The sequence below is a fragment of the Euprymna scolopes genome, chromosome 29 (assembly GCF_053919585.1).
Source record: "Euprymna scolopes isolate OS-2025 chromosome 29, ASM5391958v1, whole genome shotgun sequence".
Classification (NCBI taxonomy): domain Eukaryota; kingdom Metazoa; phylum Mollusca; class Cephalopoda; order Sepiida; family Sepiolidae; genus Euprymna; species Euprymna scolopes.
In genome coordinates, this window is record NC_136510.1 from 52,515,581 (window position 1) to 52,528,088 (window position 12,508).

General features: G+C 32.6%; 1 protein-coding gene and 1 pseudogene across 5 annotated transcripts in view; both read right to left on the reverse strand.

Moving 5' to 3' along the window:
• The window catches only part of LOC145252653 (suppressor of tumorigenicity 7 protein homolog), a 292,187-nt gene that overhangs the window by 200,031 nt on the left and 79,648 nt on the right, over positions 1 to 12,508 (reverse strand). The gene's annotated exons all lie outside the window — the stretch shown is intronic.
• Positions 3,458 to 3,605, reverse strand: LOC145253025 (U2 spliceosomal RNA; annotated as a pseudogene).

Consider the following 12,508-nt stretch of genomic DNA (forward strand, 5'->3'; position numbering starts at 1 on the left):
TACTAGCGGGACCTGTGGAAATTCCACAGCAGCATTTTTCATATGTAATATATTGTTGCTGGGCATGCTGTGTGCGTTCTGTTCAGCATGAATGAAGGCACAATTATATTATTCTACTGTTTTATTAAAACTGTATCGCCCCCTTACTAAAATAATAACTTTGATATATTTCCTGGGCTGATTATTTCATTACAAACACACCGGTCAATTAACTCACATTTTATCATTTTTCATAATTATTGAATATGTTACTATGTTCGACAATAATTTTTCATAATTTCACACCACATTATCGCCCCTCTCTTTACTAAAATATTAAATTTGATATATTGTATTGGCTGATTATTTTATAAAAAACAATTATCAATTAACTCACATTTCATCATTTTTAATAATTCTTGGATATGGTACTAATTTTGACAATTTTTCATCATTTAAACTCACCATATCGCACACCTTACTAAAATAATAATTTTGATATATTGTCTAGACTGATTATTTCATTACAAACACACACATCAATCAATTCACATTTCATCACTTTTCGTAATTCTTGGATATGTTACTAATTTCGACAATATCTTTTTTAGAATTTAAACCAACGTTGACGCCCAACCTTACTAAAATAATAACTTTGATACATTTGCTGGGATGATTATTTCATTACAAACACTAATCAGTTAACCTCCATTTTATCATTTTTCATAATTCTTGGGTATGTTACTAATTTCGACAATCATTTTTCATAATTTGTACCCACATTATCGCCCCCTCCTTAATAAGATAATAACTTTGAAATATTGTCTGGGCTTATTATTTTATTACAAACACATTAATGCATGAAATCACATTTAATCATTTTTCATAATTCTTAGATATGTTACTTATTTCGACAATCATTTTTCATAATTTTAACCCACATTTTAGCCCTTCCCTCTTTACTAAATAATAACTTTGATATATTGTCTAGGCTGATTATTTCCTTACAAACACACCAATCAATTATCTAATATTTCATCATTTTTTCGTAATTATTCGATATGTTACTAATTTCAACAATAATTTTTCATAATGTAAGCCCTCCTTATCTCCTTCCCTTTACTTGTATAATAACTTTGATATATTGTCTAGGCCGATTATTTTATTATAAACACACCAATCAATTAAATCACATTTCGTCATTTTTCGTAATTCTTGGACATGTTACTAATTTCGACAATAATTAAACCATCCCCGTTGCCCTCTCTTACTAAAAAATTACTTTGATATATTGTCTGGGCTGATTATTTCATAAAAAACATAACTATCAATTAACTCACACTTCATAATTTTTCTTAATTCTTGGATATGTTACTCATTTCGACAATTATTTTTAATATTTTTAACCCACATTATCAACCCCCTATTACTAAAATAATAGCTTTGATATATTATCTGGGATGATTATTTCATTTCAAACATACTAATCAATTAACTCACATTTTGTCATTTTTCATAATTCTTGGATATGTTACTCATGTCAACAATCATTTTTCATCATTTTAACCCACATCATCGTCCCACTTACTAAAATAATAACTTTGATATATTGTCTGGTCTGATTATTTCATTACATACACACTAATGCGTTAAATAACATATTACATTTTTCATAATTCTTGGATATGTTACTAATTTCGACAATTATTGTTCATAATTTAAACCATCCTTATCACCCTCTCTTACTAACATAATTACTTTGATATATTTCCTGGGCTGATTATTATAAACACACAATCGATTAACTCACATTTAATCGTTGTTCATAATCCTAGATATGTTACTAATTTCGACAATTTTCATAATTAAAAAACCCACATTATGCCTCTCCCTCCTACTTATATAATATATTTGATATATTGTCTGGGCTTATTATATCATTACAAACACAGCAATCAAGTAACTCACATTTCATCATTTTTCATAATTCTTGGATATGTTACTAATTTTGACAATCATTTTCATAACTTTAACCGACTATGTCGCTTCCCCTTACTTAAATAATAGCCTTGATATATTGCCTGGGTGGGTTATTTCATTACAAACAAATCAATCAATTCCGGGTATTCTCATAGTATATATGTTTCATCTATCTTATCCAATCCCGGGTGACACCGCATATTCTGCTAATATATATCATTCACCTATCTCATTCGATCCCGGGCGATGCTGGACATTTTGCTACTATATGTTTTCTACCTATCTCATTCAATACTGGACGACGCTTTCTTATAGTATATATTTGCACATCTCATTCAATCCTGGGACTTACTTCATATCTGCCACCCCACTGTTGAAAATATACATTAAATAAAGTAATGTTTTAATCGTAAACGGTTTCAGTCATTTCCGGGACTGACTTTATATCCCCAACCCAAAAATATAAATGAAATAATGTAATGTGTAAATAGTAAACTGTTTCAGCCATTTCTGGAACTGACTTATTATCCTCACCCCACTGTTGAAAATATACATGAAATAAAGTAATGTATAAATCGTAAACTTTTTCCTGGAACTGACTTATTATCCTCACCCCACTGTTGAAAATATACATGAAATAAAGTAATGCATAAATCGTAAACTTTTTCAGACATTTCCGGGATCGACATTTTATCTTCCATCCTACTGTTAAAAATATACATTAAATAAAGTAATGTCCAAAACGTAAATGGCTGCAGCCATTTCCGGAACCAACTTCATATTTCCCACCCCAATGTTAAAAATATACATTAAATAAAGTAATGTGTAATGCGTAAACGGTTTCACCCATTTTCGGGACTGATTTAATATCCCCCACCTCACTGTTAAAAATATACATGGAATAAAGTAATGTTTAAATCGTAAACAGTTTGAGTAATTTCCGGGACTGGCTTCATATTCCGTAACCCACTGCTTACAATATACTTGAAATAAAGTAATGTTTAAATCATAAACTGTTTCAGCAGCTTGGAAAGTAATACATAAAAACATTTCGAAAGTAATACATAAAAACATTAACACGGTTAGAGATTAGGCAACCATTGCTTCAACATGAATTTCTGGGTGTAGTATCAGTTTCAGCATTCAAGTGACTTAAATACACCCTTTTTTGGTCTTGGTTAATGGAGGAGAAATCCTTCATTACTGATACAATTTTTATTTTTGTTATTGACCAGAGTGCCCCTTTTGGGGAGCTGGTTTCCCCCTAAATTTATAACCGACCTCATGTCCAATTCCGCCCTTGTGGGAAGGCAAGTAAACAAAAAGAAAATAATCAGAATGGACATTTTCCAGAGCATTTTATAATTAATCAGAAGTGACATTTCCAGGGCATTTTGTAATTAAATCAGCAATAACTTTTTCCAGTTACTTTTTTAATATTAAAACTTTGTTACATTAAATATAGTACCTATTCACAATGCGTCCCCACGGAACAGATTTAGACACCAAGGTCGTTTTTTAAAGTGGAGAAAAAATTGTCTTAGCTGTAAAGGATTTCTCTTCCACTGAGAGAGAAGAAATTGAAATGTAGCACCTGAAAAACAGATACTACACTTTAATCTTAGCCAAAAGGCCAAGAAAGACAAATCATTTTTATTAGCTTTGCCTCAACAGCGACACCAATTTTTTTTTAATGTTTTAATTTTCTTTTCAAGGGTGACATGGTTTATTTGGAATATTCCACTTTTTGGAATATTCCACTTTCCTTTTCTAGGGATGCACAGCATGATAACGGACGGAGCGATAAGCGTAATAATATAATGATGCTATCTGCATAAATTAAAATATCATGTTTAAGCATATTGTACGACCAGGCAACGCAAGGCTGCCTGCTGGTATATATATCCCTTCACAAAAGTAAAAGATTACCAAACGAATACATTTCAAGAATTTAGTGGAATTGAGAAAGTAAATCGATTTTCATAATGAAACGTTTTTTGTCCCCCTTCCTATTTCTATACAGATTGATAAGTTTTTCCTTCTCCTTTTTCTTTTATAAAATTTTCCAGTTGAAAATATTTTCTTTCTTTTTTATAAACTTCACAAATTCAGACGTTATTTCATGTGAATACTCGTGAAGGATAATTTTTTTTCTATCATTTTTGATGGAAGATGTACACTTGTAAAAAATCCAGGTCAAACTTAGAAAGTCAACAAAAAATGTTAGTACTTAATACGTTAAAACTAGTAAAGTTGCTAGAGTAACAGAAAGAAAATTTGAATGTGGTGTCTGATCTGGAGAGAGACAGCTCCAAAGGAGAGATAGTGTTTTAATCTTGCTTGTTAACTAGTTTGTGAGCAAAATGATACAAAAACTACTGATCAGACTTCCAAACACTTGATAGAAAGGTTGAACTTGCCACAGAATAGACTTGAATTTTGTTACTTACTTTAATAATTTTTTGTCAAGCCAAACATTTTATTCCTCACACTCTTCTATATTTCGTGATAATTTAAAAAAAATTATTTTTTTACTACTATTATTTTTATATTATCTACTATTTAAAAAATTAAAATCAATTTTGTTTCGATTATATATGTCTTCATCAGGCATGTAATTAGCTTGTGTTTTTTTCAAGTTGGCATTGTAATAGTCCGTGTAAGTGCATGGAAATAGCAGCAGCAGTGGAGGATGGCCAACATGCAAGGAGGTTAGCTATAGCAGCAGCAGAAAAATACACATGCAAATTAGGATGTGTACACGAGAAGAGGAACAAAAAAAATGCAACATGTGCTAGCAGGAGAAAGTAAGATGATGTCAAAGAAAATGGACATGTAAATAGTGAGGACAAGAATGGGCCAGTTGTGACTGGCATGCAGTCGATGAAAGGAGAAACGAGACCTGATAAAATGAACATGTGGCAGTGAGAGACATTTTTTAAGTGGTGTTGAAAGTAATGATAATAAAAACTAAGGTGATAAAAACTAACGGTGATAAAAACTAACGGTGATAAAAACTAACGGTGATATAAACTAAGGTGATATAAACTAAGGTGATAAAAACTCACGGTGATATAAACTAACGGTGATATAAACTAACGGTGATAAAAACTAACGGTGATAAAAACTAACGGTGATAAAAACTAACGGTGATAAAAACTTGTGTTACCAACTCAGATATTTTATTTATTTGTTTGTTTGCAACATAACGGCCACGTTAAAGCATAATGCCACTAGAAAAGCAAAGTCTGTGTGGTCCTAAATGGTGAGGATATATTATTTTTTCAAATGCTCCGATCACAAGAATCGCGCATGGTCTGAGTGAAAAGGGGTAGTTTTTTTTTTGTTGTTTTTTTTTCCCTTAATTTAAACGATGGGAACATTTAGAACAACAAAAAACCTTATCGTTTAGGACCACACAGGCTTTGCTTTTCTAGGGACACCATGCCACAAGGAAGAAGAATGAAAATCAAAAAACACAAACTTCATGCCTGATGAAGACTATACTCACCGAAACTAAGTTCATTTGAAATTTTTAAATAAATAAATGTTTATTTAAAAATAAACAATTCTACATTTTATTGCCTTCTTAACTTAAAGATTCAAAATCAAATTTATGCAATGCTTACGTCAAGGAAAAAACTAATTTTTATCATTTTCTCCTATACGTAAACTCCTCCTCCTCCAAATAAAATGCCACCCATGATGAAAAGAAATATTAAGAAAATACTATAAATAACAATTAGTGATATAGTTTCAGACAAATAATATGACAAACTTAATTATATATTAGGTTGGTAATTGTCAAGAGTTGACTTTCGCTATTTAAAGCCATTTCATCATTTCTGGATTGACTCATTTGTTTCCAGGGCCTTTATTTCTTTACGCACTTGTTCTGATTTCTGAATGAAATAAGCAAATTAAAACTACATTCAGCTATCTTTGAGCTCTCTATAGAGACGTATAAGTTATTTACATCCACATTAACAATTCAAATGGAAATTGTGAAAAATATGGGCTCAGCAAGTTCTGGCAGGACCCTGGAGTTACTTTTAATCAATACCTTTGATTTATTAGCATTAATCAATGCCTTTCATTTATTGGCATTAATCAATACCTTTGTATGTATTGCCATTAATTAATACCTTTGATTTATTGGCATTAATTAATACCTTTGTATTTATTAGCATTAATTAATATCTTTGTATTTATTGGCATTAATTAATACCTTTGTATTTATTGGCATTAATCAATACCTTGGCATTAATAATAGTGACTATTCTTACTTTTGTTGTTACTTTCCCAATATTTTAGCCGATCTAACTGCAGACATTCTTTTCTGTTTTCTTTAAGAGATCTCATATCTTAATCATTCTACACACCTCAAATTATATATCTGGTCGAGTATAGGTGGATATCCACATCATTCGACCTGTCAATCTCTTTAGCTCTATCTTCACTTGACAATTCATCCTTCATCATGACCTTTATTTCCTTATGTCTATTGGGGATATAGGTGAAGTATATAGATTTTAATCTCTAATATTCTCATTTTTTGTTTGTTTAATATTCAACTCCAAAAAATTTAAATGCTCCACTTTCATTTTTTCGAATTTTTAATGTCTTTCAATTCTTCAATCACAATTTTTCTTAAATAGATCATTTCCACAGAATATGAAATCATCTACATGCATTGCTAGAATGCCTAGCAAATCACCACTTGCATTGTGCCAAAGAAACAGTGCATTATCGTATACACTCACCATTCCATTTAAATGAGTTAAATCATGATTAACACATTTTAACCATGAACGAGGTGCATCATTTAAACCATAAACACATCTTTTCAGCTTCCACACCTATGATTCTGGACATACATCAGATGGTTGTCTAAAAATACATCCCCCAACATATTACCTTGCAGAAATGCGGAAGTAAAATCAAGAGTTTCCACCTGCTATATTATAACCGAGCCCGTTAACAATACGAGATGCATAGCCTTACAGCTGCATGTTGAAGAATTTGTTTTTTGGTTATGAGAATCTTCTCCATAGCCACAAGCAACAAGATGAGCCTACATCATCTTTTTGTCATTCATAAATTTTTCTGTTATCACACATCTTGTCTGGTACACATTCACATATTTCATGAATTTCCATATTTTCCAACTGTCTTTTCTCTGAAATCACATCTTGTACTAGTTCAGAAGTAAAAACTGTTTTTGATAACTTATTCCTATGTTAATTAGGACGTTCTCTTCATTGAACAACACGATTCAATTGATACAAAGAGGATTTTCATTCTCTGCTTATGGTTTTATATTTAGCCAATAACTATATTTTCATGTTGATTTTGGTTGTATGCTCATAACTATTCCTTTTTCCACTCATCATTCCCTTTTAATTTATATTCTAAAACTTCATTTCTGTTTGGTTTTGTACTGTTATCTTTCACTTCCGTTCTATTGTTATTAGAATTGTTATTTTATTGTCTTTCATCTTCCTTCTTCAAAAATTCATTCATCTGTTTGAAGAATTTGTATTTTCTTAATTTCTTGGCTTTTGCAATTCCTTGTCTACTTTCATCAACTGACATAGATGCATACTGAAAAATACTACTCAATCTCTGATCAATTCACATTGACCTTTATTAACAAAAATTTTAGCGGAACACTACCATTCTTTGTAGCTTTGTCTTCTATAGTAGATACAATCACAAATCCTTCTTTTGCATAAATGCTTATATTGGATCTCCAAGCTCTCCAAATTCTTTCACTTGATTCAGCTTCCATAAGCGTTTCCTTGCTGTATGTAGAGCATTTAAATTTATTCTAATTGTATTTTAACTGTATTTCTAATGCAGGTAACTAATAATTAGAAACTGAAGTGGTGTTAATATTTGACACAAATACAAGCTCATTTCAACCATATCTAGAATGATCCTGAAGTGCATTTTTTACACTAAAATTTAAAGTTAAAATTATTTCTGGCTCGCATTTTTAATTATCTAAATTATTTTTATTGCTTTAGCTGAATGCACTTTCGGTAGCTGCCCTGTATGTTTTGAATATTGATTCAGATTTTAGCCCTCATTTTTTATTTTATTTTTTTTTTTTACATAGGCATCACCACTTATCAAGGCCAAGAGGCCACTGGAGGATAAGGGTTGAAGAGTGTACAGTAGAAATTGGACAATATAGTAATCGTTAGTAATGAAAATTCGGTAAATTTCTAACTTATATGGAACGGCTCATCAAAAACTTGTTTACTTTAGACTTGAAGACAACCATATTGTAGTCAGCTGGGAAGCAGGAAAATGGAGACAATTTCATAGGCGTGCAGTTCTAAGAAAGAAGCTTTGCTCATGGAATCTACGTTTAGGTTTAGGCACAGATAAAGAGTGGGGGAAATTATTGATAGTGTTTTCTGCTAGACGGGTGTTTCTTGTGAAAGTTTGGCGAGGGAGGAGGGCATAGATTGGAGCTCAGCCGAGCACTTGCCATAAAAATAACGATAAAGCAGAGACAAACTCGCAACATCTCTTCTGTGAGAAAGTGGTTGCAGGGAAGAGAAAAGGACATCCTTTACAAGGCTACAAAGTCTATTCTGAACTCTATCAAGGCAGGATAAGTCCTTTCTAGCAGCTCCTGCCCAAACGTGGCAACAGTATTCTATCCTCATTATTAAATTCTTCTTCATTGTCACTTAAGAGTTGTTTGGGAGCTCCAAAATAAGATATCCACATTAAAATATGTTGTAAATAATTTCCTAACTAGTTTTGGTCCTAATCAATCTGGCAGAAGAATACATAGCGTAGAATCTAGTATTGATTATGTCGATATTCCTTTAAATCCAAACATGCAGTGTAATTAAACCTGTTACCAAGAGCCAATCTTACAACTGATTAAGGAGGGGGGGGGCTTCTAAACCTTTAGCAAACTGAACAAGAATCACAAACATCTTTGATCTGATTAAAAATTCCTTAGCACAAAATGCCTTACTGCTTCTAAACAAAGCTATTAATTTCTCTTTAGATGCATGAGAAAACTGCTTAGGTAATTTCTCAGCCTTTCCTCTTTTTTTTTTAACTCTGGGGTATTCTTTTAAAATCTCACAATGTAAAACTACGCTTGGTACAATTTTGATCTCCAAAACTAATGTAGAAGACAATTATGACCAGAAGTTGTGATTTGAAATTTAATATATCTGCCAAAAATGCGACAGCTGTCATTTTTAAAATATAGTAGTATTCTTATAGTTTTCATTGATTTATGACAGGGAAAATCATTTTTTAAAATGTTGGACTCAGTATAACATCTGACATCTTTAATTGTTACAGGAAATTTAATTGTTTAAATAGCTTTTGTCTCCATTCGATCTTCAAAAACAAAATGTTGTGACAGGCTTAAAAGTTTCCACTAACTTGCTTATCTCAGTCATTAATGTATCAAAACCAACCACTTACTTGAAGTTTATTTTTTTCTCTTTCATTGCTTATTAACGAAGTCGGAGGTAATAAATAGAAAAAGAATAAACATATTGGAATAGTCCATTATAAATAAAAGAGAACACAAATATTAATAGGATTTAACTAGTATCGGGGGGAGGGGTAGACTGATTTGGAATTTTATCTTTTTATTATTTTATATTTAAATGCCTTTACAAACTTACTTTTTTCCAATTCAATCTAACCTAAGCCGAATGTGTAACCCAACGAGCACATTTTTTCTTGTATATGAAATGCCTTAAAATCTTCCAGTTTGAAATTATCTCTCCCAGCCAGCAATGGTTTTCTTTGCTAGAATTAAACAATCAAGATGAGGATACCAGTTAAATCAAAAGAAAGCCAAAAGAAGACAATAAGATAAGTGGATTTAATAGTTCTCATAATTAAAGTTAACTCAATTAATGAAATAGAAAATGCAAAAATAAAAAGGATTTCTTAATATGGTTGATTTAGATAACAGAAAAAAAAAAAGAACCTACGGAAGGGGGACACTAAAGATGTTTCAATGTAAAGCCTTTTAAACATTTAATTTTTCTCATAATAAAAAAAATGAGAATGGCATGAAACAATCGATATTGTATTATCATCCAATAACATCAGCAAAAAGCGAAGCAACAGCAGACATAATCAGCGTAATATTTGCCTCTCTTTTGTGAAACATTCAATTGTTAGAGACGGAATGGGGGGGGCGGGAAGGAGATGGTGAGGTTACATCAACAGAAAATGTTTCGAAAGATGGTATGCAAGAATGACGTCATTAAACGGAAACAAGGGCAAAGATAAAATAGAAACAGATGTGGATATTCAATATTCATGTGCACACTTTAAACGAACTTGGCCTCATCTAGGAAAAGAAACAATATGACATGCATATCTGTATACTAGCCAGCATACCTATCTAAATAAGACACGTTTGGACTCTTTAATAAGTACAAAGACTTCAAATGCAAAAATAAGAACTTCCACATTACTACGGAACCAAATTCCTGCAGGCTACAACATGTTCGTCTTCAAATCGAATGTCAACAAATACTTATAAACCATCCTCAGAAATCATCAAATTTTGCCGATTCAATTCGTCATTGTAAATCTTCTCATAATATTATTCATTCTCCACCTGCCAATCATTTCATCTTATTAATAATCCTTATCCTCAATTGGCTTTTGACCTTGATAAATGGCGACTTAATAGTAAAATAAACAAAAAGATCAAACTTCTAAGATACTTCAATCAATCAAGCAATACTGCTATAGTAAAAACAATGTGATAAAACTTATACAACTGATGTCAGAAACACACAACATCCAAACATTTTCATCATAAAGTTAGTACAATTCTGTCTGATACTTTTGAAGATGATAAGTGTTTTTATTACACGTAGTAGCATTAGTTGCATTAAGAATAGTATAATTTGAAACACACCCTATGACACATCTTACATGCCAGCAAATTTGGTGCAATTCTGATAAATAGTTCTAGAGTAAATTCTTTGTAGATACTGGTGCTGCTGTTAGTGTAATACCTCCTACATAATATGACAATGCAGCAGCAAACTCTTTTTTCCTCCAAGCTGCAAACGGCAGTTCTATCCAAACCTTTGGTACCTCATCACTCACACTAGATCTTGGACTATGATGTAGTTTCCCATGGATTTTCCAACCTTTACAATACTACAGATTAAAAATCAGTTGCAAAGTGTAAATTCAGTATCAGTTCCCTCGATTTCTTTGGATGTCGAATCGACAAGTCTGAACTTACACCCTTGCTTTCAAAAGTGCAAGCAGTCCAAGATTTTTCTGTACCCACCTCTTTGCGTCAACTACATCGTTACACTGGACTTGTGAACTACTACCATTGGTTCATTCACAACTGTTCACATCACCTGTCCAAGCTCACTGATGCACTCCATATGCCAAAGAAGACCCTGACATCTTTCCACGCATCCAAAACAACTCTGGTGAACTTCAAACTCTGCCGACATTTAATATTTACCAGGCAAAATGAATATTGTAGCTGACACCCTTTCCATTTTTATGATCTCAACAGTCTTGAGAAGCCTCTAGACTTGGATTACATCGCAGCTGAATAGGAAAGAGATACGTCATTCACAGAATTTATGTGCACTTCAACTATTCTGCTACTGATTCCATTTTTGGACAAGCTAATCTGGTGCGATGCATCTGTTGCACATCCAAGACCATACTTGGCTCATTGCTGAAAGAAAATTTCTCATTATTTCCATGACTTAACAAGCACACAACAGTCAAGCTGATCACAGCTCATTTTTTTTTTTTGGCCTAATATGAATGTAAACATACATCAAAAGACTCGGTCATGTATTTCCTGCCAAACTACGACAGTACATCACCATACTAAATCCATCTCAGGCAATTTTCCTGTACCTGACATTCGTTTTTCACATATCCATTTGGACATCATTGGCGCCCTCCTGCCCCCTTCGGCTGGTCATTGCTACATCCTCACTATGATAGACCATTCCACTTGTTGGCAAGCAACAGTCTCCTTGCACAACATTTCCACAGAAGTTGTAGCCCATGCATATGTAGAGAACTGAATCTCTAACTTTAGTGTACCCACCACCATTACCACTAACAGAGGTTCCCAGTTTATGTAACACATTTTCAGAATTTCCCCACATTGGGACAAGTACCTATCAACCTTCTGCTAATGGAATGGTAGAACGCTTTCATTGTTGACTCAAAGCTATCTTATCTGCTCAGCCTGAATCGTATCGCTGAAGCAAACAATTACCACTCATTCTTCTAGGTCTTCGGTCTATTATTAAAAACCTGAATGCTACATCAGCAGAGATGGTTTTTGGAACCATCCTTCACCCTACCGGTGAATTTTTCACAGTTGACAGATCCATACCCACAACCACCTCCAGTTATGCAGATTGTCTGAAACTCACAATATCTCAAGTGATGTATACTCCACCATGCTCTGTCACATCTAAACCATACTATCCACCTGATCTTCATTCATGTAAGTACATTTTCATTCGCATCAACTTGATATGCA